Below are 24,251 nucleotides of genomic sequence, written 5' to 3' on the forward strand. Positions count from 1 at the left end.
TCAAAATATCTGTGTAAAAAGTATAAAATCTTAAATGAATGTTGCAATCTCTAAAAATGAGACATTTGCTGTTAATAGAAATTTTGTTTGTAGAAAAGTTTGTGGGGCTAGACTTAGAGTCAAATAATTTCAAATGCACGATGGTAAATATCCTTTTAATTTTCACAATTTAAATTTAAAATGTTAAAATCCTTTCCAAATATAAAGTATAGGATATATATAGCATCCTAATAATATTTAAAATATAATATTTTATGTCATAAATGTTGCATGGATTGCTTTAAGTAATTTTAATGAATTTGAATCTCTAAGAACCATGAATTTAAAAATAAATGCTAAATGTAAAAGTAAATGCATGCATACAGTGAAAATAATTTGGTTTCATGTCATAGTTTTCCCCGTTATTAATCTCACATCAAATTTTCTCACGTATCAGTAAGTTATTATTAACCCTTATTTTGGCACTATATTTGGTGAAAAATTATTCCCTTACAGACAGTTAGCCTAGCAATTTCTGGAGAGACTGAGTTGCTATCACTAGTTGTATAAATATGAGGTTTATTACTGCATGTAATGAAAACCTATCTGCCCATATCCATAATCTCCCCTACAATTTCCCACCTCGCCACTTATGTTGTAATGAAGGATTAAGTATTAAAAAGAACATTTCTAGGGGCTGGCCCCGTGGCCGAGTGGTTAAGTTCGCGCGCTCTGCTGCAGGTGGCCCAGTGTTTCGTTGGTTCGAATCCTGGGTGCGGACATGGCACTGCTCATCAAACCACGCTGAGGCAGCGTCCCACATGCCACAACTAGAAGGACCCACAACGAAGAATATACAACTATGTACCAGGGGGCTTTGGGGAGAAAAAGGAAAAAATAAAATCTTTAAAAAAAAAAAAAAAAAAAAAAAAAAAAAAAAAAAAAAAAAAAGAACATTTCTAAATATTTTCTGATTCCTGGAACACACAGAGCCTCCAAAATTACTCAGAATAACAAAAACGTCTACCAAAACTAATTGTTGATTTAACTGAAACTTTAAAAAAATATTCTAGTTTTGAAAGTTAAGTAATCAATGTTATATAACACGTAACACAAAATTCTGAAAAATAATATTTTATTTTCTTAATATTCTCAAATCATTTCACAGTTTTATCATAATACTTCCAAGCCAGAGACCCCTTAGAAGTTAGAAAGAAAATGAGAAAGGAAATCCTACCATTTGTGACAACATGGATGGACTTTGAGGACATTATGCTAAATGAGAAAAATCAAACAGAGAAACACAAATACTGTATGATATTGCTTATATGTGGAACCTAAAAGCGTCAAACTCAGAGAAACAGAGCCTAGAATGGTGGTTCCCAGGGCTGGTGGGGGGATGGAGTGGGAAATTGGGGAGATGCTGGTCAAAGGGCACAAACTTGCAGTTATAAGATGAGTAAGTTCTGGAGAGCTAATGCACGGCACTGTGATCACAGTCAACAGCACTACAGAATACATTTCAAAGTTACTAAGAGACTAGGTCTTAAATGTGCTCACCACAAGATGAAATAATAACGTGGCATGATATTGGTGTTAGCTAACGCTACTGTACTTGTCACACTGCAATATAAAAATGTACCACATCAACACACCGCATACCTTAAACTTACACAATACGTCAATTATATCTTAAAATTTTTTTAATTAAAAAATAACAAGAAAATGTTCGGTGACAGTCAATAATAATATGTTGTATATGACAACAAGGAGGAGGGGCTTATTAAGATGAGGTAATTTGCTTCAAGTGATAATTCTCAACCTGGGACTCCAAATTGTCTGTCCAGGTTGTTAAAAATACAGCTGGCTGGGACCCACTAGGCTCCTATTAAATCATAATCGTTGAGAATTATGCCTCAGTGTCTTGAAGATTTGCCTTGAGGACCAGGCATGCTACAGGAGAACAAGCTTCTCAGGCAACTCTGAAGCGCTGTCAGGGCGAAGAAACACCGTGACAGACACACAGAGACTCGGGACTCAAATTCGAACCACATAAGAAGCACACAGAATGTAAATCAATCCTGTATTCTAAACGGTCATGGAATTTTGAAGGTAGCTACACTCACATACACTCATAGGATCAAACATATCTTTGATGCTTAATTTTAGGCTCTGCTAATGAATTCAGAATGATTTTTTTTCCAACTTGCTTATTCAGTTGAAAGCTAGCTACTTTATTTACGAGTCTATGGCTGTAGAGCTTTCATATGTACCGAGGAAGGGTGAGTGTTACTCTTCCTGTCCAAAGGTTAAAAAAAACAGAAAGTTAGAGAGGGTGAATGAATTGTTCAGAATTCATTGCAGGGAGTTATGAAAATCTGTGTTTAGATTTTCTAGCAAAGAGAGAGAAGCGAGACAGAGAGAGAGATGATGAGACAGACAGACACACACACACACATGCACCGGAGTAGATAAGTAGATATATAGCGAGTTTATCTAAAATATGACATATTTGGCCAGACTCCAAGGGACAAGTGTGTATAAAAACATATTTTAAAGTCTTCCTCAATTATTCAGCTTAAAAATGTAAAAGGCATTACTGCACTTGTGGTTTAGATTAAAAGGAAATAATCTGTCTACGATTTGATATATTTTCTCTGCATTAGTTTGGTAGGGCTGCCATAACAAAGGTCCACGGAGTAGGTGGCTTAACAACAGAATTTTATTTTCTCTCAGTTCTGGAGACGAGAAGTCTGAGGTGAAGGTGCCGGCAGAGCTGGTTCCTTTTGAGGACTCCTCCTTAGTCTGCAGATGACCATCTTCTGCTCTGTCTTCCATCTTCCCTGAGTGCGTCTGTGTCGTAATCTCCACTTCTCATAAGGACAGCGATCACATTGCTAAGAACCCACCTATATGACTTCATTGTACCTTAATCACCTCTTTAGCTGCTCTATCCCTAAAGGCAGCTACATTCTGATTTACTAGAAGTTAGGACTTCAAGATATGAATTTGGGGGGATGCAATTCAGCACATAAATATGCAGGGAGACAAATTTTTCTTAGCACTGAGTCTCAATCCTTTGTAGGGTTGACACTTAGAGTAAAGAAAACTAGAAATAACAGTTTTTAATTTCTTGTAATCATTTACATAGATGCATACCTATGTAAATACGTAATTTCAAATAAAAGATGTTTCCATAAAATAATAAAATTAATTGAATATAAATAAATTATGTCTCCTTTGTGATCTGTACTAAGGATGAATTAGCATGTTATTGTTTTAAAGTATTAACAAATAAAATGGATTTGAAAACTTTTACATAAATATTTTCTGACTCATGTTGCCAAACTTCATTTAATAAAATTTTCCAAATTCAAAGTTATTTCAGTAGTCACTGGGAAAGAAATGAGTGAAAATCACAACAAAATAATATAAGCCCCTTGTATCAAAAAATAGCATAGAAGGCAGAAATATTAGATGACATTTAAGGATGAAATAAAGGAAAGCTCTCGTGCCCACTGGCAATCAGCTTATTGAAGTACTATTTTATAAAGCACTGCTCTGGGAAAGCAAGACAACAGAATTCATTCCACAATATCCTAAGAACTGGTATTAGTTCATTCTAATCAATATTCTTATGTAAGATTAAACTGGACTATACCCAGGATAAAACTAAGGAGAATGTGTGAACCAATTTCACTGAAACTACAAAACATACTTGAGAAAAGTTAACAGAAAACTAAATAAGTGAAGGGATATATGATTCTTGGTTTGGAAGATTTCATATTTTAAGGATTCAATACCATTAATGTGGGGCCGGCCCGGTGGCGCAGCGGTTAAGTTCACACGTTCCCCTTCTCGGCAGCCCGGGGTTCGCCGGTTTGATCCCCGGGTGCGGACATGGCACTGCTTGGCAAGCCATGCTGTGCTGGGTGTCCCACATATAAAGTGGAGGAAGATGGGCATGGATGTTAGCTCAGGGCCACTCTTCCTCAGCAAAAAGAGGATGATTGGCAGCAGTTAGCTCAGGGCTAACCTTCCTCAAAAAAAAAAAATACTGTTAATGCATTCTCTGTAAAAATACTAACAGATCTCTCTCTCTCATAATTAAATAGCTAACGTAAAACTTTATATGAAAACTCAAAATGCCAATAATGGCAAAAACAATCTGGAAAGAGCACAAACATGCATTATTTCACTTAACAGATATGAAGAGTTACTTAAAAAAAAATCAAAAACAGGCAACATAGGTGCTAGGGCAGCAGACTGGAACAGAACAGCAGTCTCAAAACCAGCCTACAAATATAGTTACCTGATAACACTTCACTGTAGTGGGGAAAAGATGGTCTCTTCAGGAAACTCTGTGGGGTCAACTAATTTTGCACACAGAAAAGTTAAATATCATTCAACCTGACATATACACAAATATTAATTCTTGATGAATTATAATCGAAATATGAAAGCTAGCAAATTACTGAAAAGATATTATAAGAAAATATTTTCATGAACTTGTAAGCAAAGTTTTTTTTCAACAGGACACACAAAGTGCTAATCATAAAGGAAAATATATCGATAAAATTGATTTCATTAATCAAAAAGAAACTATAATAGAATGAAAAGGCAAACTACACAGTGAGACACAATATTGTAAATACATATACATCGAACAAAAGACTTACAGGATATATATTCTGTATACACAATATATTCTGTATACACATATACACAAATGCACAAGAACAAGGTAGAAAACAATGGAAAAATAAGTAAGAAGTGAGTAGACTTTTCTTGATGCAGCATCCCCAAATGGCAGGTATAGGTTTGCAGATATGTTCAAATTCATTAAGTATCATGACAATACAAATTAAAACCTCAATTCATCATCATTACAGCCCATTACAGTGGTTAAAATGAAAAATACAGACAATACCATGTATTGATGAGAATATAGTAAAAATGGAATTCTTGTACACAGCTGATGGGAGGGTAAATTGACATATATCCTTTAGAAAAACATTTAGCAGTGGTTTGCCAGAAAGCAACATCTGCAGACCCAACGGTACAGTATTTCTATTTCAAGGTGGACATATATACACATGTGCACCAAAACACCTGGGGCAGATATTCATAGTAGCACTGCTTCTAACAGCCAAAAAGTGTAAAAATAAAATCAAATGTCCTTGACATTATTTAGATAAACGTAACTGAGGTATATTCATACAATTTAATAATGTATAGCAATTAAAATGAGCAAATTATATCTACACACAACAAAGTGGATAGGTATCAAAAACATAGCATTACAAGCAAGAAGCCAGTCATAAAAGAGAATAGATTATATGGTTCCACTTGTCAAAAATCAAACAATTAAAATTATTAGGAGTCAGGATAGTAGTTGTCACAGGAGGGAATACCGGCCAGAGTCAGGGCACAAAGGGTCTTCCAGGGCAATGATCATGTGTCACGTCTTCCTCTTTATCTGTGTGCTGGTTCTACAGGTTTATTCACTCTGTAAAAATTAATTGAGATGCACAATTATGTTTTTTAAAATTTTCTCTAAGTGTACTATATATCAATAGAATTTTTGATAAAAAGATATCACAAATGTCCACTGGATATTATAAATATACAGCTCCATTATTATAGTCTACATAGGTATTAAATGAAATTTGAAAGGTGTTAGTAACAGCAGAAAAGCTGTGTCAAGGTCTCTAATATCTGACTGAGAGAGGACTCAGGTGAAATCTTGTAGCTTTGAGTGAAAGTATGAAACAGAAAAAGAAGTTTGCAAATATATATTGTTTTCAAATCACGAAGTGGAAGAAAAAGTAATAACAAAATGAGTCTCAAGAAAATAGAAGCAAAGAAATAGTAAACGGGAACAGAGTGCTTCCACCTTGTCTGTATGTGTTTGTAATGATTCAAATATCTGAAACAAGTACGATGTAGTAGTGAAATTGGCTATACCTAAGGAATGGAGTCACGGATGCTTATTTCAACATTCCCTTTCTTGTGTGTGTTTATTACCTCATAATAAATTATTGGATAAATAAAAATGTAGATTTGGCTTAGCTCTCTATCAGAAATCATAGATGTCTCTGCTGCATTTTCTGCCAATCAAACGACATAAGGACTCTTTCTTCACTAAAACGTGGAAACTTTTTTACTCCTCAGAATTACTAAACTTCGTTTGCACAGACACCATGGAATTAAAAAATGTTTTAGATGGTTACAGAAGTCATGAAAACATGCTTTTACAGGGATAGTGATGGCTCATAAATTATACTTATTGTTCAAACATCTCTGAAATTACAGTAAACTGTATGAGTTTTTCACCTGGAGCTAAACCTTTGCTTCCTACACCAAGATCAAACCTTGACGCACTTTCTCTCTCATGTAACAGTGGCACTCTGTTTTCCCCTGAAAGCAGCTTATGCAATTTAGAAATAATTAAAAATGCCTTGGAACTTTTCAAAACATAAAATAAAACATGTAACTATATTTATGGTTTAACAATAACTTTGAAAAAACATTTCTCTTTGTTTTTAAAAGATTGGCACCTGAGCTAACATCTGCTGCCAATCTTCTTTTTCTTCTTCTTCCTCTCTCCAAAGTCCCTCAGTACACAGTCAGATAATTCTAGCTGCAGGTCCTTCTAGTTGTGGCATGTGGGAGGCCGCCTCAGCATGGCCTGACGAATGGTGCCAAGTCCGCACCCAGGATCTGAACCAGCAAAACCCCGGGCTGCTGGAGTGGAGTGTGGGAACTTAACCACTCAGCCACTGGCTGGTCCAAATATTTTGTCTCTTTAACCTCAAACATCTGAATAACTTTCCCCATGTTCTTATTTTTCTACTTTTCAGGCTCAACTGTGAAAGTGAGTTTTATTGTGTTCTAGCATGCACACTCAAGCTACTCCAGACTGAAACTGACACACACGTGTACAAATGAACATTGCATGTGTGTGCGCATCGTATCTCTCTATCTATATATTCACATGTAATTCTTCTACTAAAATTAACATTGCTTTGTTTGGTCATATCTATTTTGAAATGTCAAAAAAATTATAAGAATGTGAGATTTTAAACTGTACTGAGAGATGCTTTTAAAACAATTTTAAGATGAGTTATAAATACTTGTTATGCTTTCCTATTTTTTCTATCCACGTTAAACACTTTGCTCAGAATGCCATCATCTCTCTTCTAAAAATGGCAATAATCATCTAATTCATCTTCCTACTGCCAAAGTTAACTCATCAAATCCATTATCCACATGACTACCAGAAGGATCTTTTTGAGAGAAATTTACTTCTTTGATTAATATAATCATTGTCCCACCAGATAAAGTCTAAACTCCCTTCCATGACACACAAAATCTGCCTCCCATCCACACCCTCATCTTCTCTGTTTCCTTCTTGCTTAACCATCAACAATAAAGAAAAAACTGCTTCCCCATTTATACAATCTTGTTTCATTCTTCTGTGTCTTTCTTTATGTTTCCTACATGAATGGATCATATTCCCTTTTCCCAGAGTTTCTATTTTTCATTTTATCCTTAAGTTGTCACATGTTTCCATAACACCCTACATTTCTACCTACTTATTTATGTCTGTCTCCATCACTAGACTATAAATTACTTGAAGAAGGATAGGTAATTTTATTTATGTATTCAGTATCTGAGATATATATTCACATATATGCAATATTATACAGATATATGCACATATATCATATGTATACATAAATATGATTTAAAATATTTCAATATTAATGTGTGGTGGTTTTAATAATCTTTTAAATGCCACCGAGGCAACAACTCATTAGTTTCTGTTTAGCCATACAATTAGTATAGAGCACAGATTTGAATCCAAGAATAACTGAGTCAGAGCTAACGCTCATTTCGCTATGCTACGTCTCTTACATCAGAATTAAAAGAGATGAATATTCAGGAGCTAAATGGGTCAGTATCATATTTTAAACAAGAAACTTGTTTTTCAACTTTTTTCCCCTAAAGTATTTTCATACCAAAAAAATACATAATACATTATATATGCTAAAAAAATTATTAAGTATGTCATTATGCTTACTTTAAATTATTTAAATTAATATATAATTATGGAGTTGGCATATAACATCCATAATCTTAGTGAAACCTAATACAGAGTTGCTAAAGAGTTCAAACATATGACTCAAATTGAATAAAATAAAGAAGCAGATGATTTTTAAACATCAAAGCCATTTATTTACTTTTAAAATTTTCTACATAAGAATTATACATCCATGAATGAAGCAAGCAATTCATATACCCAAAATTATACCAGAGCTACTGTAAGAATATTTACTATTTTTAAAGGGAACTAAATTAACTCTTCTTTATACTAACATCCATTACGTCATCAGATTTTCTTCCGTCTGCATAAAACATAATTTGGTGTCATAAATCTAGAGGCTTCCAAAAACACAAGCCCACATGTAAGACTCTACTTATGCAAATAGTGCACCTGCTGCCAGATGAGCAGCCTAAAGACTGTTTCCAACTAGACTCAGACATCCATAAAACAGTGAAGATGAAATCAATCAAGACCAAATTCTATCAGAAATGATTAAAATCTTAATATATCCATGCACTGTCATTATTTACAACTTGCTCATGGAGTCACTTGAAATTTCTAAGCATATTTGGATGCAAATCATATTTTCACCTACCAATACCCACTTGTCCCCAACAAAGAGAAGTTTCCTCTGCATTTTAATCAGTATAATTATTATTATTTCCCAAACTATTTTACATTGTTACCATATTAACAATTTTCATCCTGTTTAATATTAAAATCTCCCCAAGAGTCACCTATACAAGGAGGTTAAAACAAAGGGAAAATAATGACACTTTTTGTAAATTTAAATATTTTATAGAATTATTTTCTCTGTATAAGGAAATATTGGTTGTACATTCAGGTTTTTAATTGCATTAATAATGTGTATGACATATATAAACAATGCTAGAAGTTTTAGAACGTGTGATCTTTCAAGCCTGACCATAGGCCGTCAGAGCTTTGCCTGGGAGGTCTCAAAGTGGAAAATAGCCCTCGCATCCAGACTTTGTGAACACCCAGGGCATTACAGTTTTTGGAGGGAGGTGCAGACAAGGACCCAGCCCCACTCGCCTCCCCCAAGTCCCCCCCTCCCTGGCCAGCCACGTTCATAGGCATGTCTCTATTCCTAGCCTGGGTGGGCCTCCTGGTGGAAGGGATGGACCTCAGGCTGGAGCACTTTTCAGGAGCTCTTGCTATGACCTTCTTTTGGGGTGGGGAGCCTTGACTAAGACACTTCTCCACTCTGACTCAGTACTTTCCACCCCCAGCCCGTCTCCTCTCCCTTCCCCTCACCCCCAGGTTCATAAGATGGCAGGAGCCTTCTATTCAAGGCTCCTTAGCTGTGAGAAGATTATCTCTACTTGCGCTGCCTGTCATTGCACTGACAATATCTTAATACCAGTCAATGGGTAGAAATGGAACATTCCTAACTCTCTTTAGCCTTCTGCTCTTACCACTGTGGTAAAGAATAAAGGCTTAGTTGTTATGTTCAGTTTGACTCCTTGTCCTGGTTGAGCACCTTCACATCGGGTAGCTCAAAACTTAATCTTATGTTTCTCCCAACCACTCTGTGAAGAGAATTGATCAATTATGATTACCCATATATCAATGAAAAATCTGATACTCATCTAGAAAATTATGTGCTTTAAATATAAGACATGGTTCTGAACCCTGAAGATATTGAAAATTTGCTCAATGTGTACAGTATAGCTACTTGGTTTGCGCTGCACTGAATACTTTTGAATTTATTCATGTACATATTTAATTACAACAAACTGAATGATATTAGGTATTAAATTACTCACAGGAGAAACAGATTCTAACACTCATGTTGGCCATGGATAGAGTTCAATACAAAGCAAAGCAGTGATCTCCAAAACATACAATTTATGGAACCGCGACTGAGACTGATTTCTCTTTAGGAAGTGATTTGTATTTTATTCTAAAAATGTTTCTGAGCCTATCAATTACAATTGTTTTTTACCTAAGGGTATGATACACTTGCATTAATATCAGCGACCAGAGATTCACTATAAATCATCTGTAATTACGAGGAAGAGGAAGAGAATGTAATTAAAAGAATTCATGACAGGTGGTTCTCTTCCCACACCCCATTAGGGTGTAACTGTCACGTATTGTCTCCAATGTTTTAGACCTCTGATAAAACAGATGAAAACAAAAAAACAACAAAAAGAAAATAAACACTTGGCACTCTGCACTCGTCTCAAAGTTATGAATTTTAAATGTTTATTTTGTATAGTAATATATCTCATATATTAAAATTCACAAACTAATTCACTGTAAAAGTCTAGTTCACATCCTTGTGTCCCAAATAACTAGTCCTGTATCTAGATGTAGATAAAAAAATAAGATACTGTTTTAAAGAAAATTCTAAAAATATTTTATAAATATTCAAGGCAACACACGTACTCTTTTGTCCTGCTGTTTTCTTTACAATAATGGCATCATATTATTAATAATATTCAATTCTTTACTTTTTTATATCTACATATATATTTCATATATTTTATGTCTGTACATCTTAGCGGTAAATTCATATCAGTGCCTAAGCACATTCCTCACTCATATTTCAGCCACACAGAAGCTTTACTGACATGCCGTAATTTATTTCTCCAGTCTCCTATGGCTGAACATCTTGTTTCAACATCATTTTGCTATCAGAAATAATGATGCAATCAATGACGGTACAATAAAATAACCCTGCATATATTATTCTTTTGTATGTACAAATATATCTGTGAAATCAATTCCTTGAATGAAGATTGCCAGATCAAATGATTGTATAATGGCATCTTTGAAAAATATCATTACAAAATGATTTATTTGCAATCAATTACCTAATGTCTGTGTTGATTACTAGAATATCAGCTCTGTGACTTTGTCTTCTGTGATAAAAGTTAATGCTACTTCTAAGTATAATACACTGTTTTGTATCATCTCATTTTTGTTATTATTGAATAAATGAATTCTATGGACTTTATGAAATGCCACATTGCTTATTTAACAGCTGCCTCTATATCCTTAACCTACATACTCTCTCTTTGGGACACTTGGCACCATTAACACCTCTCTCCATTTTGAAACACTCTATACTACTTTTGGCTTCTATTGGCTTCCTATTCTGTCCTAGCTCACACCATTATACCATTGGCTTATACCTCTCATACTATTGTCTACTCCTTTTCATTTTTTTGTTTAGTTTTGTTTTCTGGGCCCTGTTTAAATTCCTAAACATATCTGTTGGAGTGGCTCATGCACTCATCTATACTCCTTAACTAAGTAATCTCAGCTGATCCCTTGTTTTTACATACCATGCTGTAGCCTCCCAAATCGATATCTCCAGCACAGATCTTTAGATGCCCACATCAAACTGCCTTCTTGGATACCTGAGAACATCTCAGTTTTCAGTGCATTGTACCACCACCCACTCCATTACAAATGACAGAATCTACTGCTAATATGCATGTCCAGGCCAAAAGTCTCTCTTAGCTAGACTATTCACTAGGCTCTTAAATTTTCTCTAATCTTGTTCCCCTAAAATCTATTCTTCCCACAGCAGACAAAGTGATCACTTACCACTCTAACTTAGTTAATGTTACTTCTCTTCTTCGGGTCATGGAGTGGCTTCTCGTTGCCCTGGCTTTCCTTTCCTGCATCATCCACTATTCTTCCTGATGTTCATTCTCTAAGTTTCAGGCACAATGGCTATCTTTACATTTTATTACTCATTTGTCAAATGTTTGTTGGACATCTATCAATCATGTGCCAGTCTTTACCTTCCATGATGGGAAGACTGCAGACAACAACAACAACAAAAATGGGGGTGTGGTCAAAGGGTACAAACTTCCAGTTATAAAATAAATAAGTTCTGGGGATGTAATGTTCAGCATGGTGACAGTAGTTAACAATACTATATCATATATTTGAAAGCTGCTAAGAAAATAGATCTTAAAAGTTCTCCACAAAGAAAAAATTTTGTAAGTATACAGTGTTGGATGTTAACTAGACTTATTGTGGTGATCATTTCATAATATATACAAATATTAAATCATTATGTTATACACCTGAAACTAATATAACATTATATGTAAATTATATTTCAATAAAAAATCTTTTTTAAACAAAAATGGAAAAATCCTATTTTTATAATGCTTAATTTCTATTGGAGGAAAACAAGAAATAAAACAAATATACAAATAAACACATAATACGGCAAGTGGTAGAAAGTACTCAGAATGATGGAAAAAACAAGTTGAGTCATAACACAAAGTGATGAGAGAGACAATATTTTCAATAGGGTTGCCAGTTCAAGCCACAGACATATCTGAGGAACAACAGCACAGGACAATGAAAGAAGAGCAGCTACAAAGGACCCGAGGCAGGAACATTCCTGATGCATTGAAAGAAGAGCATAAGCAGTGTGGCTGGAATTGCATTGGTGAGCGCGCAAGCAGAAGGAATCGAGGATAGATTGTCAGGAGGGGGAAGATCACGTGGAGCCTTGTCTGTTATGAAAGTTCTTTGGCTTTTATTGTGAGAGCAGAACCACAGAGACATGACATGACCTAACTTCAAGTTTGGAAAGATCACACTCAAGAGCGATATGAGAAATAGAGTGGGTGGACCCGGAAACAAGGATAAAAGGAAGGAGACTCTTAGGAGGCTAATGCAAAAATCTAAGCAAAGATGATGTTGCCATAAACACAGGCTAAACAGTGCAGGCATTCAAAAGTTATCTGATTGGAAATGTATTTCAAACTGGATTTGCTGGTGGATTTCATGTCAGAGGTGAGATAGAGGCGTTGAAGATGGAAGGTGTTTTTTTATGTGTTTTTTGGACTGAGTAATTAGAAGATGCAGCAAAATTGACCAAATTTAGAAAAAGCAGATACTGGGGGGTGGAGTCTTTCCTTGTTCACAGGTCAGTTATCTGAGGAGGATCCAGAAGAGGGGAAAAAGAAGCAGCCAGTGACACTGGTCAGTGGAGAGTTAGAAAATACTTCAAGGACGGGGGTCAAATGCTGCCAATAGGCCAGGAACATGAGGAGGAAGGAATGACTATTGGATTAGGCAACATGGAGGCCTATGTTGACCTTGAGAACCAGAACTTTTGTGGAATTATGGGAATATAAGCCTGATTAAGGTGTGTTCAATATGCAATTAGAGGAATGCAAGTGAAGACAGGGAATACAGGCAACTCTTTCCAGGTTTGTATTATAAAGGGAAAACGTAGTATTTTCTAGAATGGTGTGAAGTCAAGAAAAAAAAATTTAATTGAGATGGGAATAATACAGGAAATTTGGATGTGGATGGGAATGATCCAGGAGAAACTGAAGTTTTAATAAATGATATGACATTGCAAGAGAGAGGTGGCAGCTGCAGGTAAGAATGGATGGGCTTCCAGTGCACAAATGCTTCAAGCAAGCAAAACAATCTGATGTTCTACTAGTTGTGTTTATTAGTTATAGAGAAATGTTGAAGACCCCAACTATAATTGTGGATGCTTAAATTTCTCCTTTCAGTTCTTTGAGTTTTGCTTTGTGTATTTTGAAGTGTTGATTGAGTTTCCTGTTATATTTTATTACTGATTCCTAGTTTAATTCCGTTATGGTACGAGAACATAGTTTGTATTATTTCAAATGTGTCTCAAATTTGTTTCATGGCCCAAGATAAGTGTTCCCTAGGCAATTGAAAAGAACATGCATTCTGCTGCTGGTGAGTGGAGTGTTTTATAAATGTCAATTAGATCCAGTTGCTTGATAGTGTTTCTCTATTCCTCTATATCCTTTTTGATGTTTGGTCTACCATTTCTATCTATTAGGGAGAGGAAAATGTTGAAGACTTCAACTATAATTGTGGATTCATATATCTCTTTTTAGTTCTTTCAGTTTTTGCTTTGCACCTTTTGAAGTTCTATTTTTAGGTGTATAAGAACTCTAGAGGAGAATAACTGTATTTACTCAAATATTTATCATTTCTGCTGCTCATCCTTGCTTCATCATGTTCCTAGTGTTCTAGGTTTGCTTCTGGCATCATTTCCTTTCTGTCTGAAGAACTTTCTTTAGCAACCATTTTAGAGGACATTTTCTGGCTATGAATTCTCTTGGTTTTTCTTCACCTGAGAATGTCTTTATTTCGATTTCACTTCTGAAGGATGTTTTCACTAGCTATAGAATTTAGCATTGACAGTGATTTTCTTTCAATACTTTAAATATGCTGTGCCAGTTCCTTCTCATACTCCATAGTTTCTGATGAGAAATCTATAATTGTTTGAATTATTGTTCCATTTAGGTAATACGTTATTTCTCTCTCTGCTGCCACTGCTGCTGCCAATACCATGGACCTGTCTATGGTCTGGGGCACAAGAGAACAGAAGAAAAGAAATCACAGAGGATTTTCCCCACTCATTCTGAGCTCTAGGAGTTCAGTTTCCTGCTCGTTCAGCCAGAAGTAGAAGGCTTCTCCTAGAGCTCTCTGTCTGTGTCATGATGCTCTATCCAGGTTTCCAGCTAAGCGAAGTTCATGTGGAGGGTGAGAAGGATTAGACAGGAAAATAAAAACCAAGCTCACGTAGGTTCAGTGGTACTTCAGATTTTGGTGTTCTTCTCTGGTCTGACAGTTCCTATTTACTTTTCAGTCCTCAAATACCATCCCCACGCATTCTGTCCAGATTTTACTGTTGAATTCCATGGGAGAGTCAGTGCAGCACATGTGGACACCATGTCACCTGGACAGAACCCTATGGAAACTTCTTATGCTTTCATCTAGGATTAAGGAAATAAAGGATCTACAGAAATAATTTAAATGGAAAGTGGAGGCAAAGAAAAACGTGTCTTCTTGTTTCCAACTTATAGTTTTATTCTGCATTTCAGTTAATACACACAGAGTATTTCAATATACCAAATGTACCTATTTTCTATCTGCTGTCATACGCTATGCTTCTGCCATCTTGTACACAGGTATTTTATGTTTTGGACTAGCCTTTATCCTAACCAATAGACATCAATTTGAAACTCGATTCTGTTATCCAAACTACCCAGCAAACTCTGGGAATGACTTCACCAGTGTGTCTTTGCTTTCTATATCCAAAGCCATTGTACAAATATTTGAATTTATAAAGACACGATGGATAAACATGTTGGGATATGACCATATGTCTGAGGCAATTCATTAAGAATATTAGGTCTGCATAAAAATGCTTCCCAGTCAAATAACTGAAAAAGGATATGGCAACAAAACCCTGCAATGGTGTTTTCCTATACCGGCTAATACTGAAATCCTAGTTCCTATATCTGTCATAGGGTTACTCATGCAATAGTGTCATTTTCTGTGAAAATCCCATACACAATCACTCAGGAATATTTGCAGTCAACACACTATGAAGTTCTGGACAATTTGGAATAATTGTCCTATAATATTGGTGAATGTTAACATTTCCCTTATATTAGGCACAGGACATTTTTACAAGCAAAATTACAGTCATTTGAATGGCTGATCCTTTCAGGAAACAAAATAACCTGTGTCACAATATTTTCACAGTTGGAAACCAAAGTATACATTTTATGATTTGCAGTGTAATGAAAATCATGTTATCATCCACCCGAACTATTTACAATTTTTATCCATAAAATGAAAGCCTGGAACTTTAAGTCTAACAGTGAGTAAGGGAGAATACTTTGTACTTTTAATGAAATTTCTGAGTCAATCAGTGGAAGGATAAGCAAGATGTGCTACCCCTGGCAAACTGTGAGTTTATGTAACCTTGTGGGAAAACCAGCATTAACGGTTGAGAGTTCTCCGTGCATTAGGGCTCTCTTCATTTGCTAAGACATGATAATCAGCTCTGCCAGGCTGTGTGGGGTCTGTCTCTGCCAACTCATGAGTCTATTTTTCAAAAACTTCCATAAACAGACAGCAGTATAAGCTGCTTCTGTCTTCAGAGACTTCTGTCAATAACTTAGAAGCTCTCTTGTTTGGAACGAGAAAATTAAACAGAAGCCAAATTGAAAATGTCAGTCCTTACCAGGAAAATAACATTTAGGTCATATTCAACTCTAAATGATCTTAACGTCATAAGAAAAAAAAACATTGTAATTTCTGACCCAAAATATTTGAATATCTAAAACATACATCAGTGAGGCATATTCTTCTGAGCTCTCTAAATTCTGCGAGAAAGTAGCATATTATTCTCTTGCTTCACCAAAATACTCTTATGAGTACCCTGGCTGTTTCTTTTTAAAGTTTACACTTCCATTTTTTTCACTTGGGTTCCTTAAGTCTAGACTTCTTTTAGACTGATGTTTAGGGCAGAATAAAGTTCATTTTCAACATGAAGAGGTAGAGATCCATGCTCTTTTTTTCTCTTGTTTTTAATTTAGGCTGTTACTGCAAGGTCATTACTACACCAGACTCACAATATGGTAGACTGCAAAAATTGCCTCAAATCCATCCTTTCTTTGTGGCCATATCCTCTGTTAGTGCATCATTTGGCCATATGACTTCCTTTGACCAATGGGACGTTAGCAAAACTGACACACTGGGCTTGTTTACTGGTTGCTTTAGGAAATGCAGTAGACTTGGAAAAGCATCTTCCAGATCCTCCTTTGAGGAAGGACCTGCTGTCCAGCTTCAGGGAATGCAGTTAGCAGACAACCGACCGCTCTCAGCTCCTTCCGGGTCTGCCTCAGAGACTCATGTCGCTGGAGCTGAAGCCTGTCAACAGTCACTACTCACTCAAGAGCTCCCTGATGGACTGGAACAAGGATTTGCTGGAGCTATTTCACAATTTGACTTCTCCCTCTTCCCAAATATGTTTCTTTTTTCTTCTTTTTATAGATCTTGCTCACAAATAAATATCTTGCACCCCACAGCTTACCTCCAGATTTGATTCTGGGAAACTCAACCTGAGACAGAGAACTCCATCACCATGTGAACGAGCCTGGGTTATTCTGCTGGAAGAAGAGAGAATATGTGGAGAATAGATGAGCTATCCTAGCTGAGGCCCCAGTGGACCAACCAACCCTAGCAACTGGTTAACTGCTTAAAGACATGTGGGTGAGTCCTGCTTCTATGAGCAGAAGAATCACCCAGCTGAGCCCAACCTAAACTGCTAACCTATAGTTTGTGATGTGATTAACAGCTGCTGTTGTAAAACAGTTTTGTGGTGGTTTAGCACAGAGGACAGTTAACACGAAAAATCTGACACAAAATCGAACAGCTTCTGCAAAAAACCTTAAAACATGCAGCATTGATTTATTGATGTGGGTTAAAATTGAACTAGCAAAAGGACCAACAGCTTGGAGTAAAAAGTTGAGTTACTCCAAACCTGAAGAGGTCTCTGGACCCCCAACTGTCTACAAGCACAAAGCACATTGGCAGGGCTATTTAGCTGCAAATATGGACCATTTCTTAGAGAAAATAAAGGAAGTCCTGGAAAAAAGAGTCAATAAATTAGAGAGCAGAGCCAAGAGTCTCAAGGAATGTTGAATGGAGGAGGAATTCCCTGACAGCATCAGAGAACACAATGACAGAGGAGTCACTTCCAGGAGCAAAATCCAGGCTTAAGGAAGGTATATTCTTTGTCACTAGAGAAAGTACTCTGTGTCACATTGCAATATGTGCCCTGGATTTCAGAATGCTAAGCAGCAGCAGCTATTACGGGAATAGAAGTGACCAATGCAGGTAAGCCCCTGTCTCAACATTGTATGTTGGGTGAGTCAGAGGCAGAAAACACTTTTTTAGATCATTAATTTTTAGATCAAGAGTAGCTGTCTTCAAGGAGTTGCCCCCATATATGACTAAAGCTCATGAAAGTCTGGACTTCAAAGTTGACACCACGATTTTATGAGATCTTTGGAGGTCCTAGGATGGCATTGAGGATATTTTTATTTGGAAAGATTGGGAATGATTTGCAGCCAGAGGGAGGACTGTAGTTTGTTGTAAAAATGGCTATAAAACTTTCCTCTCCCTAGTTCCCTGCCCTTCAGTAAGGATTTCTCACAATGACTTTAAGATTGGCCGCGTTACTTGCTTTGCCAATGAGGCAGTAAGCAAATGTAACACAAGCAGAAGCTTAACAACGCCGTTGCCTTAGGGTAGGTTTGCTTGTTGATCTTGGGAAACATGGCACTATGCGAACAAGCTAGGCTTCTGGCCCATGAGGATACATCTCATGGAAGAGAGATGAGCCTAAATGGCTAGGGTTTCCCTAGAAAAACCGGTGCCCTGGTCCCCAGCTGACTGGCAGCTGGCAGCCGACACACAGTGAATCAGCTGAGAGAGTAGAAGCACTGTCCAGCTCTGCCAACCTAAATTTCCAACCCACAAACTCTGGGACCAAATAAGTTTTTAAAACCACTAGGTTTGGGGGCAGTTAATTACACAGCAAAAGTTAACTAAAACAATCAAATGTAAAAGATACCCTAAATGAATAATTTCATGAACATTAAGCCATAATCTAACATAAAATGGACTTTTAAATTCAGTAATGCTACACAATCCTCAGGCTGCTGTATGCATTAGAGACTATAATATATCAGATTTAATTCCTTCTATCTACTTCATCAAAGTTTAGTTTTTACTTGTGACAACAAGCATATGCAAAATATTATATCACACTCAAAGTTTAATTCATGAAAATAAACAAAATTTAAGTAATATTTATTTACTTCAATTAATTATCCATGATCACTTTATTAGCTCCTGGACATATGAGTTGATCATTTTTGACAAATTTATACTTTAAATATATAAATTATTAAACTATCAAGTCTTAAGTAACCTTGTAATTCTCATTTTGAGGTAGTGTATTCTATTTTATTATTTTTAATCAGCAGTGTCTAATTTTGAATATGAATAAATCCTTAAATATACATGGACTGTTTAAAAAAGTCAAAAAAAATCTCATCAAACTATCGTATCTGTTGAGAATAGAGAACCTGAGAAGGCAGTTGAAACTATGCTCAGTTTTACGGTCCCTTTATGTGCCAGCAACAGCTGGGCAATCAACTTTCAGTCATAGCTATCGCAGCAGCCTGCCCAGGCCAAGTCAATAATTATAGAATCCAATGGTACATCAGCTTCCTTCCAAGATTCAATTTGGCAAACAGTGCTTTGAAAAATAAGATCATCATAAAATATTACAACTCCTGAACCTAATATCCTGCTAGTGTTTCTGACCTAGTTAGGTGGGATAAATTGAAATCCTTTCATTAATATGTTAAGAGAATCATTTTAAAATTGAATTTTCATAGTAATCCCCTTTAAATGGCTTATAAAGAACTATAGTACATTACTGAGTTTCTTATGCTAATTTTGAACAGATAATATCTTTTCTGTCTCAAGACCTTAAAATATCAATGCAAGGTTCTGTGTTAGTCAATTTTTTGGCAACAAAATAATTTTTAATCTGATTATTCTTGGTTAAACATTATCTAAATCTCTTGTTTAATTTGTGAAGACTAAGTTTTAGTAGAATGTTTCATAGATTTCCTATAATTGTAGGAAGTGAATGTGATCATCTTTCATAAATATTGCCTAGGTAGTATCATATCTAAGTATGTGCTTTGTAAATACTAGTAGGTTAAAAAAATCGATGGGCAGTTTATTAAAAATTCAGATGCCCAAAGAATCGTGTTGGTAACAGTATACGGCTAAGTAAAAGCTAGGTGCTCCGGGACTTGTGAACCATCATTCTAAAGGGATTCATTGACGATGAAATCATTTAAGTGAGCATATTAGACACTACTAAAAAACAGTGGTCCTTTTCCATATAACAGCAAAATGAAGCATTTTGAAATAACATTTTCTCTATGGCTATCTAGAGAGATAATCTTTTTTAGTCCTTAAAGAAATGGTAAGAATTGAGTTACCATAAACATAAGAAGTCTCAGAGATACTCTTTCAAAATACGAATTTCTATTCTACTTCTCCTTCCTTATACGAATCAGAATTTCACGAAGTATGAGTAGGAATGTGAATTTTTAGCAAGCCCAAAGTTGACTGAGTGTTTCTCAAAGAAGGTCTCTAAAATAGAGCAGTCACAGTTATGCACCACATAACGACGTCTCCATTAACGACGTATCCCATGTACGACGGCGGTCCCGTAATATTAGTACCTAGGTGTACAGTAGGCTATACCACGCAGATTTGTGTAAGTGCACGATGTTCGCATGATGACAAAATCGCTTAACCTGATGCATTTCTCAGAACATATCCCCATCATTAAGCAATGCATGACTGTACTAACAAAACATTTTTATGTTGATACACTAACTATTGCTTACTAAGTCTCCACCTTTGTCAGGCATTTTATGCAAGTGCCTCTCAATCTCATTTATTTTACTGCTCAAAACAATCACATGAGGCAGATAATCTAATACCTATGTTACAGGTACGGAAACCGTAATGAAAAAGGATAAAGTCACAAACATTAAGGAATAAAGCCAGGCTGCAGCTCAGGTTTGTTTGACTTCAAAGGTGATGATAACAATTTCTCATCTAAATACCCTAACATTTTGTTTTGATTCTTCAGGTCTTAAGCTGAATTGAGTAACAAAATTCAGTAAATTAAAGCTACTATAAACGTTGTCATTGGGTGTAGATGTTCAGAAACAGATTATATGATGAACAGACATTGAAAATAGAGAGAATTACTAGGAGAAACTTAGTGATATTTGAATTTAAATGGGTGTATTTCTTTAAAGCTAGCTTTAAATTATTACCCTTCTATATTCCAAATTCAAGAAAAGCTGTGAAAAATAGCTTAAAAAATAAATATATATATATATATGGCATTAAAGGGTTATAAGGTAAGCGAAAGACACATAGATTGGAGTAGGTAAGATTCTTATAAGAACAAAACGTTTTTGAAGTAGTCATTACCTTGTTGATGAATGTGCTTTCTTTCCACCTCTCTTTTTCTTGAGATGTCTTTGCCTGGTTTCGGCATCAGCATAATATTGGCTCTGTAGAATTATTTGCAAAGTGTTTCTTCCTCTTCTAGTTTTTTGGAAAGGTTTGTGAAAGGTTGTTGTTAATTCTTCTTTAAATATTTATAAAATTCACATTGAAGCCATTTGGTCCTGGGCTACTCTTTTTTTGAAATTTCTTTTTTTTTTATTACTAATTCAATCTCTTTTGTTGTTATAGGTCTGTTCATATTTTCAATTTCTTCTTGAGTCAGTTTTAGTAGTTTGTGTCTTAATAGGTATTTATCCATTTCATTAAGGCTAATTTTTACATTAACTTATTCATGACGTTCCCTCACAATTATTTTTATCTTTCTATATGATCTGTAGTAATGTTCTCTCTTTCAACCTTGATTTTAGTAACTTGATTCTTCTCTATTTTTCCTCTTGGCCAGTCTAGCAAAAAGTTTGTCAATTGTGTCAAACTTTTCAAGGAACCAAGTTTTGGTTTCATTGGGTTTCTCTGTTGTTTTCCTACTCTCAATTTCATTTATTTCTGTTCTAATCTTTATTACTTCCTTCTTTCTGAGTGCTTTGATTTTAGTTTCCTCTTTTTTCCCTAGTTTCTCAAAGTGGAAACTTAGGTTGTTGATTTGATTTTTTTTTTTCCTTTTCTAAAATAGACGTTTACAGGTAATATGTGTTTAAAGCCGCACCCCAAAAGTTTTGGCACGTTGCGTTTCATTTTCATTTGTCTCTAAGTATTATTTAAATTCTCTTGTGACTTCTTCTTTGATGCATTGGTTATTTAGGAGTGGATTAAGTTTTATTTCCCCTAATTTTTAATTTCCCAAATTTCTTTCTATTATTATTCACTGATTTCATTCTACTGTGGTTGGACAACATACTTTGTATGATTTAATTGCTTTTAAAAATACTGAGGTTTGTTTTATAGTATAGCATATGGTCTATCCTGGAAATATTCCATATGTTCTTGAGAAGAATGTACATTTTGCTGTTATGAGTAGTGTGTTCTATAGTTGTATGGCCAATTGGTTTATAGTATTGTTCGAGTCCTCTATTTCCCTTTTGATCTTCTGACTAGTTGCTTGAATCATTATGGAAAGTGGGGGATTCAATTCTTCAATTATTATTGTTGTATTGTCTATTTTTGCATTATATTAATTTTTGCTTCATATATTTGTTGTGCATATATATTTATAAATTTATGTCTTCCTAACACATTAACACTTTGATCATTATAAAATGTCCTTTTGTTTCTAGTTATAATTTTTGTACTAGTTTGTTTTGTCTGATATTAGTATATCCAATCCAGCTCTCTTTTGATTCCTGTTTGTATGTATATCTTTCTGTTCCATTCCAACAGAATCAATCCATTGTCTTTCCATTCTTTTCCCATTTACTTCAATCAATTTGTCTTTGATTCTAAAGTTTATCTCTTGTAGACAGCACATAGTTGAATCACATTGTTTTAACGCATTCTGTCAATCTCCCTCTTTTGAATGGAATATCTAATGCACAATTTACATTGAGAATAATTATCGGTATGGTAAGAGTTATGTTTGCCATTTTGCAATTTGTTTTCTACTTGTCTTACTTTTTGGTCCCTCTATTTTTCTACTACTGCCTTCTTTTGTGTTAGATATCTTCTAGAGTACCTTTTGAATTTCTTTGTTTGTTCTCCCTGAATAAAAGCTCACCAGATTGTTGTAAACCTTTGGTTAATTTACAGAGTTCTGAAAAAGTTGACTTTGACTTTTTTTGCCAGTGTTCTCACTCCTTTCATGGAAGTTAGGCTTTTTGGAGGTTCTTAGTCTGCTATTCTCTCTGATGTCATCCTTACGGACCATTTTTGATTGATATATTAGAAGTATCTTAATGACTAACAAGATAACACTTTGATATTTCTATCTAACTACTAATTTAAAAGAACATAAAGGTGAATCTACACATGTTATTAATTTATCTGTTTTGATTTTTTTTTAAGGGCTCGGTTTCTGTCACCTTAGCTATCAAATTCACGTTTTTAAAAAGGCTTCTTTAGTAATATGGGTTTATGAATTCCCAAGGCAAAATCATCTAGGTCTAAAAAGTAATTACTCTAATTATAAACAGTAGCACTCTTCTGTTACATATCTGATTTTTATATCAATTTCAAACTAGATTATTTTCTATTCACTAAATTAAATCTAAAATTACCCAGAGAATACTACAACTTCTCTGTCTCAAAATGTATCAAAGAAAATTGGAGAAACATTTTTAATGGTTTTAAGATATCTAACTTCATACAGAAACAAGTCTTAAATGAAAACAAACGGTATATATGATATTTCGGCAGCTCATCACCTTACTGCAGCACGAGCACACATGGATGAAATGAACTTGTAAAGTCATCTAATAGAAACTTCTATTATCTCATTAACTGATGGTAATCCAAACCTCATTTCGATGCTTACAAGTATTAATAAAAAACAATTCCTGAGACAGTTTGTTCCATCTTTAGAAAACTCTAATTACTATAATTTCTTCTTACCTAAATGAAGTTATTTCTTTGGAATTCATACTTTAGTTCCTGTCTGAATTTTGGAATAAAACAGAACAAATCTGTTACTCTTCCTGCCTAAAAGAATCTCATATGATGAATATAGTGAAAATATTGCTCTCTCAAGTGAATGAACTAATATATAATATAATGTCAAGAACTGTAAAGTCTTCCTTTCATATGTTCCTACTGAGCTCTTAGAAGACAGCAGAATCAGTACTGAAGATATGTTCTGAAAAACCACTGGAGATTGTGAGGTCCAGATGTCTGTACATCCCTTGCTATTCCTCCCAACAAAAGTGGTTAATTCCTCTTGAATTTGGCTATCATCGGTGATTTTCTTTAGTATATACTACAGAGAAGTGACATTCTGGAACTTCTGAGAATATATCCTAATAAACCTCACAGTTTCTATTTAATCCCCTTGGAATGCTCTTTCTCAGGATGTTCCTTCTTGGAATCTTCCCTCCCAAAACTTAGCTGCCACGCTGTAGAGACCCAAGCCACATGAAGAAACCATGTGTAGGTGCTCCTTTCTAAAACTCCAGCTGAACTTCAGGCTTATATCCAGCATTGATTGCCAGCCATGTCTGTGAAATTGAGACAACTTGGAAATCCAGCCTGGCTGGGATGGTAAATGACTGCAGACTCAGTGCCATCCTATGTACTCATATAAGGCACTTGAGGC

The 24,251-nt window shown here is 35.3% G+C and overlaps 1 long non-coding RNA gene across 23 annotated transcripts in view; it reads right to left on the minus strand.

The window, feature by feature from the left end:
• Nucleotides 1–1,097: 1,097 nt before the first annotated feature.
• LOC111772582 (uncharacterized) overlaps nucleotides 1,098–24,251 on the minus strand; it is a 67,565-nt gene continuing 44,411 nt past the window's right edge. For 8 of the 23 annotated variants that reach the window (XR_011436287.1, XR_011436288.1, XR_011436293.1 and 5 more), the window contains 3 exons: nucleotides 20,975–21,091; nucleotides 16,968–17,043; nucleotides 1,098–5,488 (listed from right to left, as the gene is read on the minus strand). This is a non-coding gene — a long non-coding RNA (uncharacterized lncRNA). Of the gene's footprint in view, nucleotides 5,489–11,668; nucleotides 11,886–16,967; nucleotides 17,044–20,974; nucleotides 21,092–24,251 lie in introns of all 23 variants that reach the window. The other 15 variants (XR_011436276.1, XR_011436285.1, XR_011436289.1 and 12 more) reach the window with 9 other exon arrangements.

Source organism: Equus caballus, chromosome 2 (assembly GCF_041296265.1).
Source record: "Equus caballus isolate H_3958 breed thoroughbred chromosome 2, TB-T2T, whole genome shotgun sequence".
In the NCBI taxonomy this organism is placed as follows: Eukaryota; Metazoa; Chordata; class Mammalia; order Perissodactyla; family Equidae; genus Equus; species Equus caballus.